Source organism: Meleagris gallopavo, chromosome 1, assembly GCF_905368555.1.
Source record: "Meleagris gallopavo chromosome 1, MGAL_WU_HG_1.1, whole genome shotgun sequence".
Classification (NCBI taxonomy): Eukaryota; Metazoa; Chordata; class Aves; order Galliformes; family Phasianidae; genus Meleagris; species Meleagris gallopavo.
In genome coordinates, this window is record NC_139404.1 from 70,582,960 (window position 1) to 70,600,060 (window position 17,101).

Sequence of the window (17,101 nt, forward strand, 5' to 3'; positions counted from 1 at the left end):
GTTCCAAAGGAAGAGTTTATTCACAAATGTATTACACAGCATGAAATCTTCATGGAAAAAAAATGCGTAGTGGATTTGGTTGGAAAAATTATTACAGAAGCGATATTCTCCTAGTCTAAAAAAACAGTGGGTTTTCATGGAGATCGGAGAGTGGGCAAAATGGAAAAGAGAGTCTTCGGCTGCAGAACAACAAGCAGTGTGTGACCAATAGGTGAAGTACACGTGCAGACTAGAATGAGAAATGCTGCAGAAAAAAATCCTGATTTCTGAGCAACAAGTTCAGAATGCAGCCTGCTGAGCTTGCCTCTTAGCTGTTGTGATCTTTAGCACTGCCCTGTGCAAGATTACTTGTGCGACCTGGTGTAGGGAACCTGCTTTGGCAGGGGGGGTTGGACTTGATCTCTGGAGGTCCCTTCCAACCCTGTGATTCTGTGATTCTGTGATTCTGAATACGTTGTGAGCATCTCAGTTGATTTTTATTATGTCTTTTTTAACCGTCTGTGGTCATTTGTACAGCACCAGAAGTGCGGATCATATTTAAGAGCAGCAAGACAGTGCTGTGCTTGAGTCTGGGTGGCTCCCAGAAGCATTCCTGTGATTGTAAACCCTGCTCCACTGTCAGCCGCCCCTTCTTCACATAGGAATTGCCGCCAGCAGAGCAAGTGATGAAAATGAGGTGGGGAGGGCGGAAAAAAAAAAAAAAAAAAAAAAAAAAAAAAAAAAAAAAAAAAAAGCTATTTTGTTCTGAGACCGTAAAAAAGCTCAACAATACCCTAAGCGGCCTGGGATGTGCAGTGGATGAGGCGCCGGGCAACATCCACGGGCCCGGCCGGGGGCCCCGTACTCAGTGCCTGTAGGGCCCTGACCGAGCCGCTGGGCGGCGGCCGCGGCTGAGCGGTGAGTTCCGCGGGGCGCGGCGGGCTTCGTTGGGGGCGGCGCTGACGGAACACAGCAGAGGTCCGACCTCAGCGGCGGGAATCAGCAGGGACGTGGACGAAAAGAAAAGTTATGGTGTGCGGCGATTGTGTGTTGTTTTGATCAAGTAAAATAGGTTATCGCAAACAGGAAGCGGAGTGTAGTTAAATTTACCTCAGTGGACGCCGCAGGAAATGCGGGAGAAGCAAACAAGGTGGCTTGGTGTGGTGCAAATCTTTTGTTTCGAGGAGGTAGAAGGGATGAAAGCACCGCAGGTCCCCAGGGAGCAGAGCTGGGAGCAGGCGTCCCTTGTCGGTGTGCGGGGGATGCTGCTGGCCCCTCAGGGGCTGCCCGCTGGGCTCGCGGGTCTGGAGTAGGCAGTGTCAGAACAGCCCCAGGTAGGGCTCTGAGGACTTCGGTGGGAGATGGGTGTGATGCCAGCCAGCTGACCAAATGCACAGACACGTGTTTTATCGACCCCGCAGGTGCTGGACTCTGGCACGGATAACCGAGCTCAAAGCCCAGCCCTCAGCCGAAGCCATCGCCTCTCATGCTGTGTCTCCTCTTTCTACATCCTCTCAAAAAAAAGCCAAACATGCCTGCAGCTGTGAAGGTTTCTCAATACTATCCTGCCAGTAACACGCACGGAACATTTTCATCTACCATAAATCAAGCTCAAACTAATATAAATATTTATTAATCTAGAGCCCTTGTAAAGCTCTAAGTGTTACAGCTCTACCTGTAATTCTCATTAGGCAATGCTGCAGTGTGTATCTACAGTAACATCTAAACTAGTTGTTTTTCTAGAACATCTGTGTTGGGCTGGGGAGGAGAGAGGGAGAAGCATAGCCTTACTGATGTAACTACTCTGCAAAAACAAGTTTCTGCCTCCAAAAGTTAGAGTCATGGCTTTCCCTGTAGCCCTGTGACCTCTGGATTGGTGGTTATGGACTCTTACCGTGTGGGGCAGTCAGCTATGAATTAGCAGAGCAGAAATTATTCTTTGGCATTTGAGTCATGGTATCCACCAAATCACACCATTATTTTTTTCTCCAGCTACTTTTCTGGTTCAGTTCCAGTTCAATTCAACTTCCAAATAATTCCAGCTAGACTGAATTTGAGTTTCAACTCAATCAAAATCTGTGCTGATTTGATTCCCTTTTTTTGTGATGCACATATTGCCTAGGACTCAGATGACAAATGAGATAGCTGAGTGCTAAGATTATTTTCTGACTTTCTGTGACTCTTATATTGTGATTCTCATCTATTCTGGCTTCTAAGTTTTTGTGGCTATTGGAGCAAGAATGAAGCATCATTAGAGTATATATTCTATGTAAGCAAGATAAGACATCAGAAGAACATAAACAACACTTGCAATTCCATTTAGAAATATGGGAGATAGGTATTACCAATATCAGAGAGCAGTACAGAGACAAAAGAAGATTAAAATCTATCTACTTTGATAGTTTTTTGTGTGTTTTGACTCCAGAAAGTTCCAATCTGGGCTGAAACTCTGTGACCAGAACCTCCTCCTATCGAGGTCGGAATTCATTTTGAAATTCCAAGATGAAAAAAACTGAATTTCAACTTAAAAAAAAATGAAAGCTAATTTTTCAACCACATGTCTGGTCGCCATCTTGTCAGGTCAGCAAAACTGCAAACCAGTTACCAATCACTAAAAAACATAATGAAGTGTCTGTTTTAAGGTAGAGTCCAGTTTGTGTCTGTCTAAGGATCATTATACTACATCGCAGCACAAAACTATATGTGATTTAAACTTTTCTAAGGGAAATGCTTACAAAGCGCTCACTTTTCGTGTTCGTGTTTTACTGCAAGATGAAATTAACAGTATTATTAATTTCCTTTCTATTATCTCTCAGTTTTTCATACGTACATACCTGTATGCATAAGGATGTGCATATGTTGATAAGAATATTTGGTCATAGCAAAATGTTGCTTCTTGGTGTATTCATTCTCCCTTTGCACCTTGAAATCTTTCTTCATAAAATAATACATAGCAAAGACTGTGATTCCATACTACCTTGCTTACTTACATTGAGGCAACAGTAGGATTGCATATGCAGTTTGCGCAGTGCATATCTTGGTGGGCTGAGAAACAAATAGCCAACTGTGTCACAGTATTCTTGGTGTAAATCATTGCAGGGAGCATCACGTTACTTTGGGAGAACAGCAGAGTATTTTGGACGTAGGTAACTTACAAATGTGAAAAATTCTGAGTGCCAAACAGAACTAAAACGTATTTAGCCCACGCCTAGCGGTTGCAATGCTTTCACAAGAGAAAACACAGCAATCTAACTATAAATAGCAACTTAACTAAAATTAGATAGAACTGGCAAGCTGTAACGTATGAATAGGAGCACTGTTAATATGCTCATCAGGTATTGGACAGGAACCAAATCTGACAAGGAATGCTACAGTGCAAACTTTCTGTGCCTGGAAAAATGAGCAGAAATGGCTGAATGAATAGGGCCAGTGGTATTTTCGTAACTGGATAATAATGTCAGGGTCTGCCTAACTATGCTGATCAAATTTAAATGGAGTACTGCACGTAGAAATATTTCTCCATATTCCTTATTGCATCGGTTTGTTTATGCCAACAGAAAATGCCATTAAATCTAGCAAATCTGGTAAATCACTGAGGGGAAAATTAATGCGGAAATACTTGTAAAGTTAAACCAAGCTGGATAATGTTGTCAATTTAAAGCGTGTAACTACATTTGTATGTTTTTATTCAGAAAAAGTTAATGGTTATCTACTCTCCTACATGGTGAAGTTCCCGAGCAATAAGCAAGGATGATACATCTGCTGCCTGATCCCTGCTATGAAAATGCTTTTGCCTTAGACAACTTTGCCTCATTCAAGCTGGACCCTACAGCGTAGAAAGTGCCATTGTGGTAACAAAACATAAGAGAGACATCAACTGAACGGATGATAGATGCTGACCTTTTTTCTACATGTATCACCACTGAAATACAACCACTTTTGCACCTGCTATCAATCAGCCTACACTTCCATATATAGCTTCTTTTTTTTCCCCTAAAAAAAATTAAATTACCTCATACAAAGGCACCTTGAGGGCATGCTGTATTTCTACAAGAAAAGTCAGAGCAAAGTTGTTGGTGAACTGTGAATTTACAATGAGCTTATTGCACAGTGTCTCTCCCATGTTGATAAGCTATCAATTTACTTCATTTTAATTCACTTCAACTGTGAATTAAGTTAAAGTAATTATGGCCAGCTGACTCCTAAATGTGTGTCCATAAAGGAATTATATGCACGCTAGTTACATTCACTATAAATTCACATCTTTTCTGTTAATTTACTTTGACATTTTGTTTAGGACAAGCCTCTGGATATCTTGGGCTCCTGCCAAAGCACCTTGAGGATAAGGAAGGAGATTTTGAACTAGTCTCAACAGACCAAAAAAATCTGATTCTCACGGGCTTCCAAAAGAGAAACACCACAGAAGTTTTTCTCTTAAGTAGAAAATGTGTAAGCAGATCAAGCATAAAACTGTGTTTACACATAACTGTGATAGTTTAATCATTTTTAATGAGAAATATTAAAATTAAACAATTTTATCTTGGTCTATAGTAGACGCTTCTCAAATCAGTGTTTGTCAACACAAATTTAGATAAGAACACAAATTTACCCCTATTATGTCACACTGATTATTTAAAGGGGCTGTAGTATTTGCTAGCGTGGCTTTTTTTTTTTTTTTTTTTTTTTTTTTTTTTTTTTTTTACAGAGGTGATATCTTCATATAGCTGTACCAACTTGCTTTTAAAGTGCAAACAGATCTGAGTCTTACATAACTCCGTTTTCATTCTGGCTTCAGGAAATAAGCCTAAGTTATTCTAAGTCAAACTCTAAAAATAATGAACCCTTAAAATTAATATTGCCCCAGATTTAACTATCACATTAAAAGACTGTTAGACTGGTCCGAAGCCTTCCTGAAGCTGGAAGGAAAAGCAGGCTTAGGTTACAGCTAATGTTTGTGGCTTAGGAGAAAGTTTGTGTTGCAACGATGCTAGCTAGTGCTTTGAAATATAATCCTACAGGGTTTAAAACAACGCTGTTGTTTCTCATTGATGGGACTTAATTTTGGATTAGCCACTTGATTAGGAAGGCTATGACCTTTGTTTATGGAATAGCTGCAGTATTTTTAGTCCAACAGGAACACAAATTTTGATGCAAAGAGTGCTGATAGTGAAGCATGAATTTTCTCTGGGAAACGTTACACATTGATTGAGGAGAAGTCTAATGAGAATCTAAATGTGCTTGTTGATTAACTGTGTATGCACAAAGTGGGAACAAACAACACAACAAACTTACTAAAAATTTTCTGCATGAAGATACAAAGCTTGTTAGAATATTGCTATATTTCTTTCAGAAAATCTCTTTGTGGAAAATCATTCACACATTTCTTAAGCAGAGTAATCCATTTAAAAGATTTGAGAATAAAAGTTTTAGAAGCCAAACTGTCCTGGATCCCAAACAATGATTCTGATAGAAAAGATATTTAAACAAAACAAAACAAACAAACAAAAAAATAACAACGGATTTAATGAAAGTTTGGGTTACCTTTTACAATTCCATCTTATTTTTTAGCCACATTCTTTTTTCTTTCCAATTCCTCCGACTTCTTCATATTTAATTCTTCATATTTAAAGCATTTTTTGAGATAGCTGCCACTAGAGGTCAGATGTTTATCATTATCTTTAGCGTCATTAATGACTATTACTACCGCATGGTTCGAAAATAAAATCACTTCAAATTGGATAAAATTATTCTCTTTCTTATATACCAATAACACATATATGAATACGAATGGGAATAACACTCTTTAGAGATCAGAATGCTTACAACTGTTTAGTTGTAATTTTGTATAAAAAATTGTAGAGTTTGATTTCTACTGAAAGACAGTGTCACAGTGTTGATGTGTTATTTGTACCTTTCCCAATTTGATATATTCAAAAAAAAAAAAAAAAAAGAATGACAACAACAACAACAAACAACCACCAACAAAGACTAATCTAGACTGTTAAGTATTTTATTCGCCCTAGAAAAGCTAGTTGGTAACACTTCCTGGGGAGTGTTGTAGTTTGCTACGTATGAAGATGAAATTTCCAGACACACGAAGAAGATACATGCATTAATTTGAGTTACCGAAGGGCCAAAAGTAACAGAGAAATCATAGCTTTCACATTAATAATGGTGATGAAAATGTTAGATGCAGTATTTGCACTTTTTGAATCAGGTGCAGAAGTTTTCTATAGCAGTTTGTAGCTACTCAAAACAGATGAATATGCTTCTCCTTTGGTGGTGGATGTACATGTCCCTGCATTTAGATGAGGTTCTGGTGGGTGAACAGTGGGACTGTGTGCAGTGTAGCAATGTAGACCCCACAGTGCCAGGGAAGTATTAGATTCTGTGAAATCAAGTTCCCACAAAATATGTAAAAAATGGCAAAAGTGGAGTAGATTAATGTTTGCCTATTGACTTGGACACGTATCAGTGCAAAAGGAAGCAGTCAACTGGTCAGGCAGCAGGAACCTGGAATAAAATTAGCATCCCCTAGATGAGAGGTACTGTAGAACTGCCATTCGATGCAGGGGGGTGCTGGAAAGAAAGGAAGTGTCTAAAGGAAATGGGGGAGAAGAGGTGGCTAGCTGATGTATGGAAATAGCTCAAATAAAGTAAACCCTTAATTTTTCCACCAAGTTATTAGCTAGGCAATCACCTTGTATGAAAATACAAAGGATGTACAATGTTTACTGGTTTTGGTCTTTCCTAAAGTGCAGAAAATATTCTTGCAGACAACCATGAATAGAAAAACAATTATTCCACTTCTGAATATATTATTCTTTTCACAGAGCATGAGCAAATGTATGCTTTTATACAGGATTATAATATATTTTTTGTGCTTGGAAGCACCAAAGAAAAATCGACAGCTTATTACAATAAGATATTAGTTAAACTAAAACAGTCCAATAAAAAATGTTAACTGTTTAGTTAACTAAAACAGTAAGAGGGAGTGACATCACTGCAATTGCATCTCGCCCTAGATAACCCCACCTGTGCTATTTCTCTTCCATCATCACACGTTTCCCTATGAATGCTCACGAGTGGTCTTATAACGACGCCATCTACAGACCAACAGCATGCAATAGCTTGTGCTACTGGGATTTAATAAGAAAGCTTATAGTCACTTGCATGCAGGGTACTTCCTGATGATTAATGGCATTACTTAAAGGACCAAAGCAGCTCAGCGGAAGGAAACTTCTCACATAACCAACCCTTCCATGAAACTATTTGCATGATATTCCTCTGTTCTGTGGATCTAACCAAGAGCAGGTTTTTTTGTTTGGTTGGTTGTTTGTTTTGCTTTTGAAGAGGAGATAAAACACCATCTCGGCTAGCCTTTCCTTCTTAAATTAATGGTGGGGGTCAATACTTTGGTAGAAACTATCCAGTAATGAAAGAGAGCTCCAGGCTGTATGGACAGAGCCCTTTGGGTGTGTCCTGATCAGACCCAGGCACTGCCACTATTGCAGCACTTCAAATTTCTGGGTTTGCTAGTGAAAAGCTAGACATTTTTCACTTTTTCTTTTTCCCCCCCCATGAAAATTCAAAGAGAATCCAGCTTCTCATTAAAACATATTCCACCTGAATGAAACATATTCCACTCCTCAGGTGGACTGCAAGAAAATACACGATTTTCCAAGCCTGCTCTTTCCTTCAGGCTATTAACATGCACTAAACCTTCTCAGAGAGATTTCTGACAGCAACTGCTATCACTAGCATTGTCCCTGGGTGCAGCCACCTACTCATTGTCATTACATGTTAAAATTATCTTCCAGGTGTGTTTGAAAACTAGCAGGTGAACTTGTGACCAAGTCCTAATTGAGAGGGAACTCTGAAATGGATCATTCAGGCTGCCAGTGGTTGAAGGGCAAGCCTGTAATCATGCTGCTAGTCTGCATGACACAGGTGAGCATGACCATCTCCCCTGGTGGCTCAAGACTCATTTAAGTTACCTGGCTTGTCCTAATACTTGCTTATCACTCAGACAAAGAATTCCTGTGCCTTCACTAGTGTTTTACAATGGAGAAAAAAGTAGTATTTTATTTTAATGCACAAAGGTCCACTGTGATTATTTCATTCAATACCAAGCTTATGAGAAGGCCTCGTTTTACTTCTTTGGCTTTAAAAAGAATTATTACATTTTTAGAAGGAGCAATATAGTGAACATTTAGGGATCCTCAATATTTCCCAACTCTCTGAAATCATGGAACCTTAGACCCAGCTGTAAAACCAATCATATCCACAGGTGAATTGTGACTTCTTTTGTTAGTGATGTTAAACCTTTTTCTTACAATTTACAAGCAAGCAGAGGGAATGTAAGGATAGTTTCCATCAGTTTCTCATAGCTCCAACTTCAGGGTCTGTACATAGGGAGACTGCAACCCAAGTTTCTGTGTGCTGGAGCATTGATTTCCCCTCTCTTCAGTGGTGAGTGTGGTTCGACTTGTAACTGAGGGTTACAATTCACAGTACAGCACAGCTGTCAGGATCTGTCCCAGTATGAAAAACCTCAAACAATATCGAGACAGATTGCTACTCTTTCCGCTACAAAAGTCTCTGCTAGATGATTTCAGATGAAAGAACAAAAAATCACAGAGCTCCAAGTATCAGTCAAATGAACTATCAGTAAAGGAAGAATTGGGCCTGCAAGCTCATTTTGTTCTGTTTGGATGTGGGTAGGATTTGTAGTAAAGGTAAGCCTTTTTGTCACTGTTTGAAAGATACTCTTCATAATACAACAGAAAAGGAGTACAAACTGCTATATGTATGTCCATTTTTTCCTTGTCTCCCCACTTTGTTTGTAACGTGAGTTGGTGCAACGCAGCCACCGGTACAAAAGTTCGCAGTTACTCAATGTCCATTTACTTCATGCAAATATTTTTCTTATGATAGGATGATTATTTTTGAGGATGGTACAATTGTTCTGTTACTATTTTAAGCTGCTGGTAATACGAAACTATTCAGAGAGCACTGTAAAATAGAACTTCCTAAAACTGGATTTAAGGTTTACATTAGTGGTTTTGGTGACTAAGTTGCATAGATTCTGGTTCGTTTGCATCTGAGAACATCCTCCAAGGTGGGAATGCAGTGTTTCATTCCTGCTAGTGAGTGATTTAAACATAAAATATATTTTTCCTATTTTTAAATAATTTCCAGGGCAGATATTCTTTGCTTTTTGTAGACACAATATTTTGTTATTGGGAATAAAAAACATAAGAGCTTGATGGAAATTATGTATTTGTATTCTTGTCAATGAAAGGAGAAATACTTCTAAGTGACAGTAACGGTTCAATTAGAGCTAAAAGTTGCCTGCTTTTCAGCAAATCTGAATGTAATTGAAGTGGGCACTAATCTTCATTTGCTACATATGGTGCTTGCTGAATAGTCATATAAGCCAGCTGAATGGTAAAATCATGCTGAAGTATCAACTATAAACATCAAACTTCCTGGTTTGTCACCAGGCCTGGGATCCCTACAATACCTATTGAATGTGTTTTTCACTACTTTTATTAAATAATGAATTTTTCTGGCTTCAGAAGCACATTGGTATATCTACTACTGTATAGCAAGAAGCACTTACGCTAGCAGGCAACTTTTCAGTTTGTTTCTTGATACCACCACCATCTCTGCATTCAAGTATAAGGGCTGTGAGGAAAAGAAAGTGTGTTTTATTTCTCTACTACGAACCTGGCAAAAAAGCCATCTCATCTGTGGCAGCAGGGCAAGGAAAATAGTAATGTAGATAAGAATATGAAAGAGCTGCAGCTCTTACACTGCAGTTAAACCCAGGTTGTGTGATAGATAAGCATTACAAATGCATCTGGAAAGAGGCACAACTAAAAAGTTGTGACCTTCTGAAAAGCAGCAGAAGGTACAGCCTTGTGAGTATCAGGAAAAGAGAAGCTCTGTATCATCCTTAACAGGACATGCAGAATTCTTGCTTTGAGCAGTTACTAGGTATGGTTGCAGCATATGTCAGTGCCCTTACATCAGGATGCTACGATGCAGTTTCTGTCAACGTAAGGTAGATGTAATTTCCATTTGTCCTGGAGGAACAGAAACAGAAAAGATACATTGATCAATCTCTTTATGTTCAATATCATCTCAAGTGAGACCTGAGACTGCATTCTGCCTGATATGAACAAAGCATGGCATTATCTCTTTTCTCCTAAAAAGTAAATTTTTCTTATTACATTTAATGCTGTAATTTTACCACATTGACCACTGATAATGGTCAATGATAATGGTAATGATACTGGGGAAAGACTGGGGAATGTTCCTGGGTTTTGTGGTTGTTATTATTTGTTTGGTTTTGGTTTTTTAATAACTTTCTGTGTTTGTATCACTTCTATGCTGGTGAATCCAGCAAGGCAAAAGTAATTGCAAGACTTTTATCTCACAGAACACCCATTTAAAAAAAAAGAGACAAAACCTTGTAATTTTGGTCAGGTCCCCACAGGTCATGGGGTGGATGGGTTGTGTGGTCCTAATGGGGACTGAAGGACTGGAGTGTCTACAGAATCTTTCTACTTCCTGGCCCCACTCCAAAGTCTCCACTACCAACAATGTACAATTGAAGGTCTTTTTTCCTTTCTTTCACGATGTGTCTGCATCTGGTACATCTCAGCAGTACATTCATTCCCCATTTTTAATACCAGCTACACACAATTGAGCCCCAATCTGAACATCATGTGCCACATCAAGCTTTTTTCATGACCTTTATGGCAACCCTTGTGTTCCCCCACTCCTCCTGAGTGATATCTCCTGCTGTAGCATAAGATCCTCAGGGAGGAGCTATCCTTTAACTTGCTGTAATCATTCTGCTCTCCTGCCATGAATAAAAAATAACAGTGGTGGATTGCAGCATGCATGGTATGAAGGATGCACTTGCCAAGAACTGAGGCTTGATCCATGCGATCCTAAAAAGAATGGCTCACTGTATTTAGCACATTGCTTCAAGTGATTAATCCAGACCAAAAAAAAAAAAAAAAAAGAGGAAAAAAAAAAATGCTGTACTGATTTTTTTTTTCAAGGCACATGAATATTTTTTAAAAGTAAGTTTTAATTTTGCTGAAGCCCAAAGCCTTTGAATTGAATTGTCTACTTTTTACTAGCCCTTTGATGATTGTGATCAGTAATGGAAAATACAATATAATATAGTGTATTGATGTATCAAACATATTTGCTCAATAATCTTTGGTATCCAGGAGCTTATCAGAAGCCTCATATCCGGTACAGGCTGCTCTGGGTACAGCCTGGTGTTTCACATTGAGCAGTATAGAGTCCAGCCATACATATTCAGAGAGCTGCAAACAGACAGATTTTCATACCTTTGTATTGCCAAACTTATATCTTAAGATCTGGTTTATATCTTCAGTATGGAGTAGCTCTACCAGGAGGCTAGTTAGAGAGCAGAATTGCTAGGCTCAGTCTCATTTGACACTAAAAATTGCTTTCAGAAGGAAAAAGCAGGGCCACTGAATTAGCAACCAAATTCAAAACAGATTCTAAAGTACATCCTCAGGTAGTACTATACACATCTTTCATATGTATGTACATGAGTGGATGTCTGAGAAAAAGCATGAGATCAGCCATAATTTGTGCAGACAGCCAGACTTTCATGAACCATGGAGCCAAATAAAATGTGAATACTTTCCAAGAGAAAACACTGTAGCTAAGTCTCAAAGGTAAATAAAATCTGTCTAGATTAATTTAACATCTGTAGGTATCTTTCTAAATGAAAACATCATAAGCATAATATATATACCAGCTGTAAAACATCTATTTCTGGAGCGAAAAAGGTCAATATAAGAGAGAGGGGGAAAAAAAGGGTTGGTTGTTCCAACTGTGCACTTCTAGGAACTGCAGTTTTTAAAAAATTCAGCATTGTATTAATCTTTTTATTTTTAATTGGAGATTAAATGAGTTTAGATTAAGAACAGTTTGATTTGGCTCAAACTTCTAAAAAACGGGTAATTCAATTTTATTACTTAGTTACATCTATTTTCTTGTATGTAGTTCAGAGGATTCTTTGAGGATAACAACTGATTCAGGTATTTGACTTTTCTGCAGCTAGTTGCAAATGAAAGCTGTTAAAATATCTCAGAATTGTAAGCTATCTATAGACTATCTACAGAAGTGAACAGTGTGAGATGTTTGTCCCAAAGAATTGCCATGGTTGCTCAGGTAAACAGGAGCAACAACTCTGGTATAATTACGTTGATGGAAGTCAGTTAAAAATGTGTAAAAAAAAAAAAAAAAAAGTTTGTGGAATAATAAGGCTTTAAGAACTGATTCAAAGATGGCAGGAAAGAACAATGGGAGGCTTGCTAAGGGGGACACTGCCCTAGCCAAGGAGCTTAGAGAAGGCGGGGAGAAAAGAGGAATAACTAACCTTGGTCATATGGAAAACCAAACCCCACTAGTGATTTCAGCCACTCCTTGATCTACTTTTAAACATCTCAATGAGTGGCCTTTGCCACCTTCCTCCCAGGTGTGGTTTAACAAACAACTGAACTGATGTAACAACTTACAGCCGCGACAGGGAAGATCCAGCTTCCCCCCTGCCCTGGCTGAGGCCATCTCTTCTCCTGTGGGCCTGCTCTGCTGTCTCCTTGATGAGTCAGCCCAACTCATGCACCTACAGAAAATTATCTGGTCTTTTTGCCAACTTAATGAGTGAAAAATTGACTAAGATTAACCAAAGTTTTACTCACTTGGTTAATCTTTGTCAAATTTTTACTTGCTTGGGGTTCTGAAAATTCTAGAGCCCAAAGAAGGTAAATGACAGAGATATGGGCCTGAAAAAAGGGCAGGAGGGAGTGGAATTTTCTGTTTTCAATGCTGTTGAGTGGCAACATCGACATAATCCTAAAGGACTGCTCTGTTGCCATAACCACCAAAAGTACAGCTCTGGAGCCTGAGACACCTTGGTTTGAGATGTGGAGCCTCATCCTAGGGGAATTTCAGAAGCAGCCTGGATATGGGCCTGAGCAACTTGCCCTGAGGAATTCTGCTTGAGCAGGAGTAGGACCTGGTGACCTCCAGAGCGCCCTGCCAGCTTCAGCCATGCTGTGATCCTGTCACTCATTTTCCATTCTTAAAATTAAACTATGGCATTGCCCTTCAAAATAAGATCTATTTTCACTTTGCATTCTAATTGGCTTTGGTTTGTTTTTATTTACAGCAAAGCCCTTGTCTTAGAGCACAGGAATATGTAATAGCTAATCTAACTGTAAAATCTCAAGTGGAGAGACAGCACTTGTAATTCTACTACCAAGCAATTAAGTGATGTCAACACCCTCACACCCTTGACTAATCTTAGCCTCATTTACCCCATGATAAAATAGCAGTGCCTTGTCTTCACCCTATTTTTCCAGCGGTGCAGGGTGCTCACTGCAAGTATGTTGCAGCAAAGGCTTTTTTTTTTTTTCTTTTGATGACAAACCCCTGCTGACATGCGCAAGAGCAACAGGAAGCATTATCTTTTACACAGCTTCAACAGGTTAACTCCTAGAATGTAAACATTTCAAGAATAGACGTGTAGGGTATGTATACAGAGGAAATTATTTTCTTTCTAGAGCAATTGGAAATAAATTAAAGGTATATTGAGCAAGCTTGAAAATCCTAGCCTGGACATTAAACAAATATATGAAATATTACACCCAAGGATAAACAGCAAATATTTTGAGTTCTTTAACAAATATTTGCAGACATGCACGTGGATGGACCAAGTAATCAAAGAAACTGCAGCTGGTAGCATGATTTAAAACAGATGCAAAATCTGTGTGAAGTCTCTAAATACTCTTGTACCATGCTTCTTGTACTTGGGTTCTTCTGGAACAGAACTTAGTCATTTTGTGTGCCCTGTTCCTAGTGCTTCCTGTGGCTTGGGAACCTTTTGAGGTCTCCAGCTATGTTTGTCAAAAGAGGGAATCCTCCCAATAAGTACATACAAACCCTCCAAGCATAGAGAATCTGGTAGGAGAGCAACTTTGGAATATTTGTTGATTTTCTTTCAAACAGGAGGAATTTTATCTGCCAGTTCCTGGAGCCAAGTGCAGCAACAAGTTGTTACCTCAAGCTGAGGTTTACGAGGTAAAAAGGGATAGTAGGAGATAATTATATTGATATAGGTAAAATAATAATTTAAAAAATGGGGAAGCTCTATAAAACAGTTCAGTTAAAAACCCACCATTTAGTGACACCCATACAATGAAAAGCAGACTGGAAAGGCCTGCTGCTCACAGAATGTCCTTCTGTTGCTTTTTAAAATTACACATCCACATTTTTATCCTGGCTTTCACTTCCTTTCAAGCAAAGTGACCTGAGAAAAGAAGGTTTCTTTGTATGTTTTTTTTTAACTGGCAAGATGTTAACATTGGGATTATTATGAGAAAAGAAAAAATGTTCAGTAGATAGGCTGAATATTGCAAATATTATAGAAAAGCTTTGGAAAACATGCTAGATTCATATCCAACTCTGAATGCAACAATTTTTATTTCTTGCAGGTTTAGAATCAATTTATTTACATGTGTTTTCCAGAAGCGAAGGAAGCATTTCAGATACAGTTTCATTAAGGAGAAACAAGTCTATCTGCATGAGGATCTGACATGCGCTATTTTGTTTACTTCTGTCCGTTTGCTAACCTCAGACTTCAGTGAGTCATGGTATTTTACTGCCATACTATCCATTCCATAGGTTTTAGCACACTCCTCCAGTTGATTATTAACAAAGTCCAAAGGTATCCACCCCTCTCCCACACAGATATTCCTGCTAAACACAGCTCCATAAGATCTTCTTACTTAAAACTGTTCATTACAGTTTGGACAAATACAGTGTTAAGGAGCTGATGCTTTGGGTTGGTGAAATACTTCCTTTCCCCGTTTCCATAAGTTCAGTGGGTTTGAATGTCGTGGTTCCTGCTGCTGCTTGCATGTCCAAACAAAGGGAACCTGCAACAGTCCTGAAGACATTTACCAGCTTCGATCTTCTTCATCCACTTGAGAATCACCTTCTTTTTCAGGATTCTCTGTAGCTATCTTCTAAGAAAATAAGCTCTTTCCTCTTTCATGATTCTTAGGCTCACTCACTGCTTCATCCCCTGTTTCTTTGGCTAGGCCTGACTGTGATTTGGTGCCAGGCAGGTTCCAGCGGTAATGCAGATGGAAGAAATCAGACGGCGTTTCTTCATCACAGCACACGGTCTCTCCAGTACATGGGCATATGCCAGGAATTTGATTAGGAAATGATTTTTATTTCCTGTAGCCTTTAAAAACTATTTTTCAACTGAACAGATCTCCTGATCTGGTTCACAGAATGGCCCTAAATATTGCTGGTAGTGAGGGAATGGTGAGAACGTAGTGCTGAGACCTTCCTGAGTCTGCAGTATCAGGAATCTATGGCCTTTCTGCTGCTCGCCTTAGATGAGCTGGCCCTGGACACCTAGCAAGAAATAAGCCGGTTAATATGTCCTGGCACAGTAAATCTGCATGCATTTTCAAATCTCATCTGACCTCTTCCACAAAACAAGATATCTTGTTTGGAAATTATTTTGTCAAATATTTGAAACAGTTTTGGAAGCACTGTCTTGTTTTCAAAAACCTGTTAATCGTGATTTTTTACATGACAAAGCAAAACAATTTAAAGAACAGTGAGAAATACCTCAATGAGGTCATGGTCAGTTGAAGAGTGAAGATAAAAACGGCACCTTAAAAGGATCAGCCCAACTGCAAGCTTCTTTTACTTAAAAATCTGATCTGTGGATATGTAATAGTTGAGTAAAGAGCCCAAAAATGAAACATGTGATTGTTCTTCATAAAAGGTTGTTCTAGCATGTGCTCAAAGTATCAGTCATGAATGCTGGAAAAAATGGGTGTAGCACAGTGAGAGTTAGTCATGGCCTGGAAAACAGGGTAGGAAAACAATTTAAGCAGAATAGTTACTCAGCTAATTGCTTTGAATAAGTATCAGATTTACACACCCTAGTACCCAAACTCAAAATTTCTACTTGAAAACCTACACTGATAAAAATATCTTTCTCCAGGTTGGGAAAAAATTAATATCAGGTGTTTTCTAAGACTGTATTTAGGGTAGCAAAAGCAACTAGAAAAATAAACCACTTGCTTTAAGGCTCTTGGAGCAGTGCAAAAGTGTGTTTAGACGGTCTCTGGAAAATAGACCGGAGCGGATACAAAGTCCTAGTAACTCCCAGTTTTCAACTTGCTCTCTCCATGTGCTGCCACTCTGCCACTCTCAAAGCAGCATGCAACCTGTACTTTCCCTTTAATTGCCTTTAAAAAAAAAAAAAAAAAAAAAAAAAAAAAAAAAAAAAAGGTCAAACCCAATGCTTAACTTTAAACTCACCTTCAAAAGCAGCTTAAGCCAAACCACTGGACTTTGCAGGAAAACAAATATAAGTGCACATGACTCACGCTGACTCTGCTTGGGTGCTCCAGCAATAACATAACTTTTAAAATCACTACATTTGCTTGCTAAATTAATGTACTTATACCTTTAGTGCATGAAGAACGCGGGCTGAAGTGTAATCCCTAATATGAAGGCAAACATAATTTCCAACTGTAGTTTTGATTTCTGTGTCTGGGCTGAATTATTTGCAAAGAGCTGAGATCACAGGAAGCTGACATATACATGGTAATTCCTTCCTGAACTCTGCATAATACATGAGAAAGGGTGCATAAACTACTGAAGCTTAGATTAAGGCTATAACTTAAGCCAGACAAGAATAAATAAGTATTGATCAAAGTATGCTGGGAGAACTTACCAGTTGCGGTGTGTGCTAATCTAAGCATGCAAGGACATACACACGCACTGCATGGGTATTTAAATGGACACAGTACAAGTCTTAAAGAGAACCGACCATAAGCTGCTAATTGTATTAAGAAACATGATCCACCATGCATTCTTTCTTGCTTCTGTGTTCTGTATTGATCTTCAGGAACATGGTGGATTTTAGCACGATTATTAAAGGACAGTAGGCAGAGCACAGGGCATTAGAGGTATTAGAGGAAAGAAGGGTTGGTTGCTGGAAGCAGCCATCAGAAAGGAGTACAGAGCT

General features: G+C 38.9%; 1 protein-coding gene and 1 long non-coding RNA gene across 3 annotated transcripts in view; one reads left to right on the forward strand and one right to left on the reverse strand.

The window, feature by feature from the left end:
• PPARA (peroxisome proliferator activated receptor alpha) overlaps window positions 1-17,101 on the forward strand; it is a 173,815-nt gene that overhangs the window by 112,426 nt on the left and 44,288 nt on the right. The gene's annotated exons all lie outside the window — the stretch shown is intronic.
• On the reverse strand, window positions 14,505-16,352 carry LOC146545401 (uncharacterized). Its single transcript, XR_014885654.1, has 2 exons — window positions 15,688-16,352; window positions 14,505-15,468 (listed from the first exon to the last, which is right to left on the reverse strand). It is a non-coding gene; the product is annotated as an uncharacterized LOC146545401 (long non-coding RNA).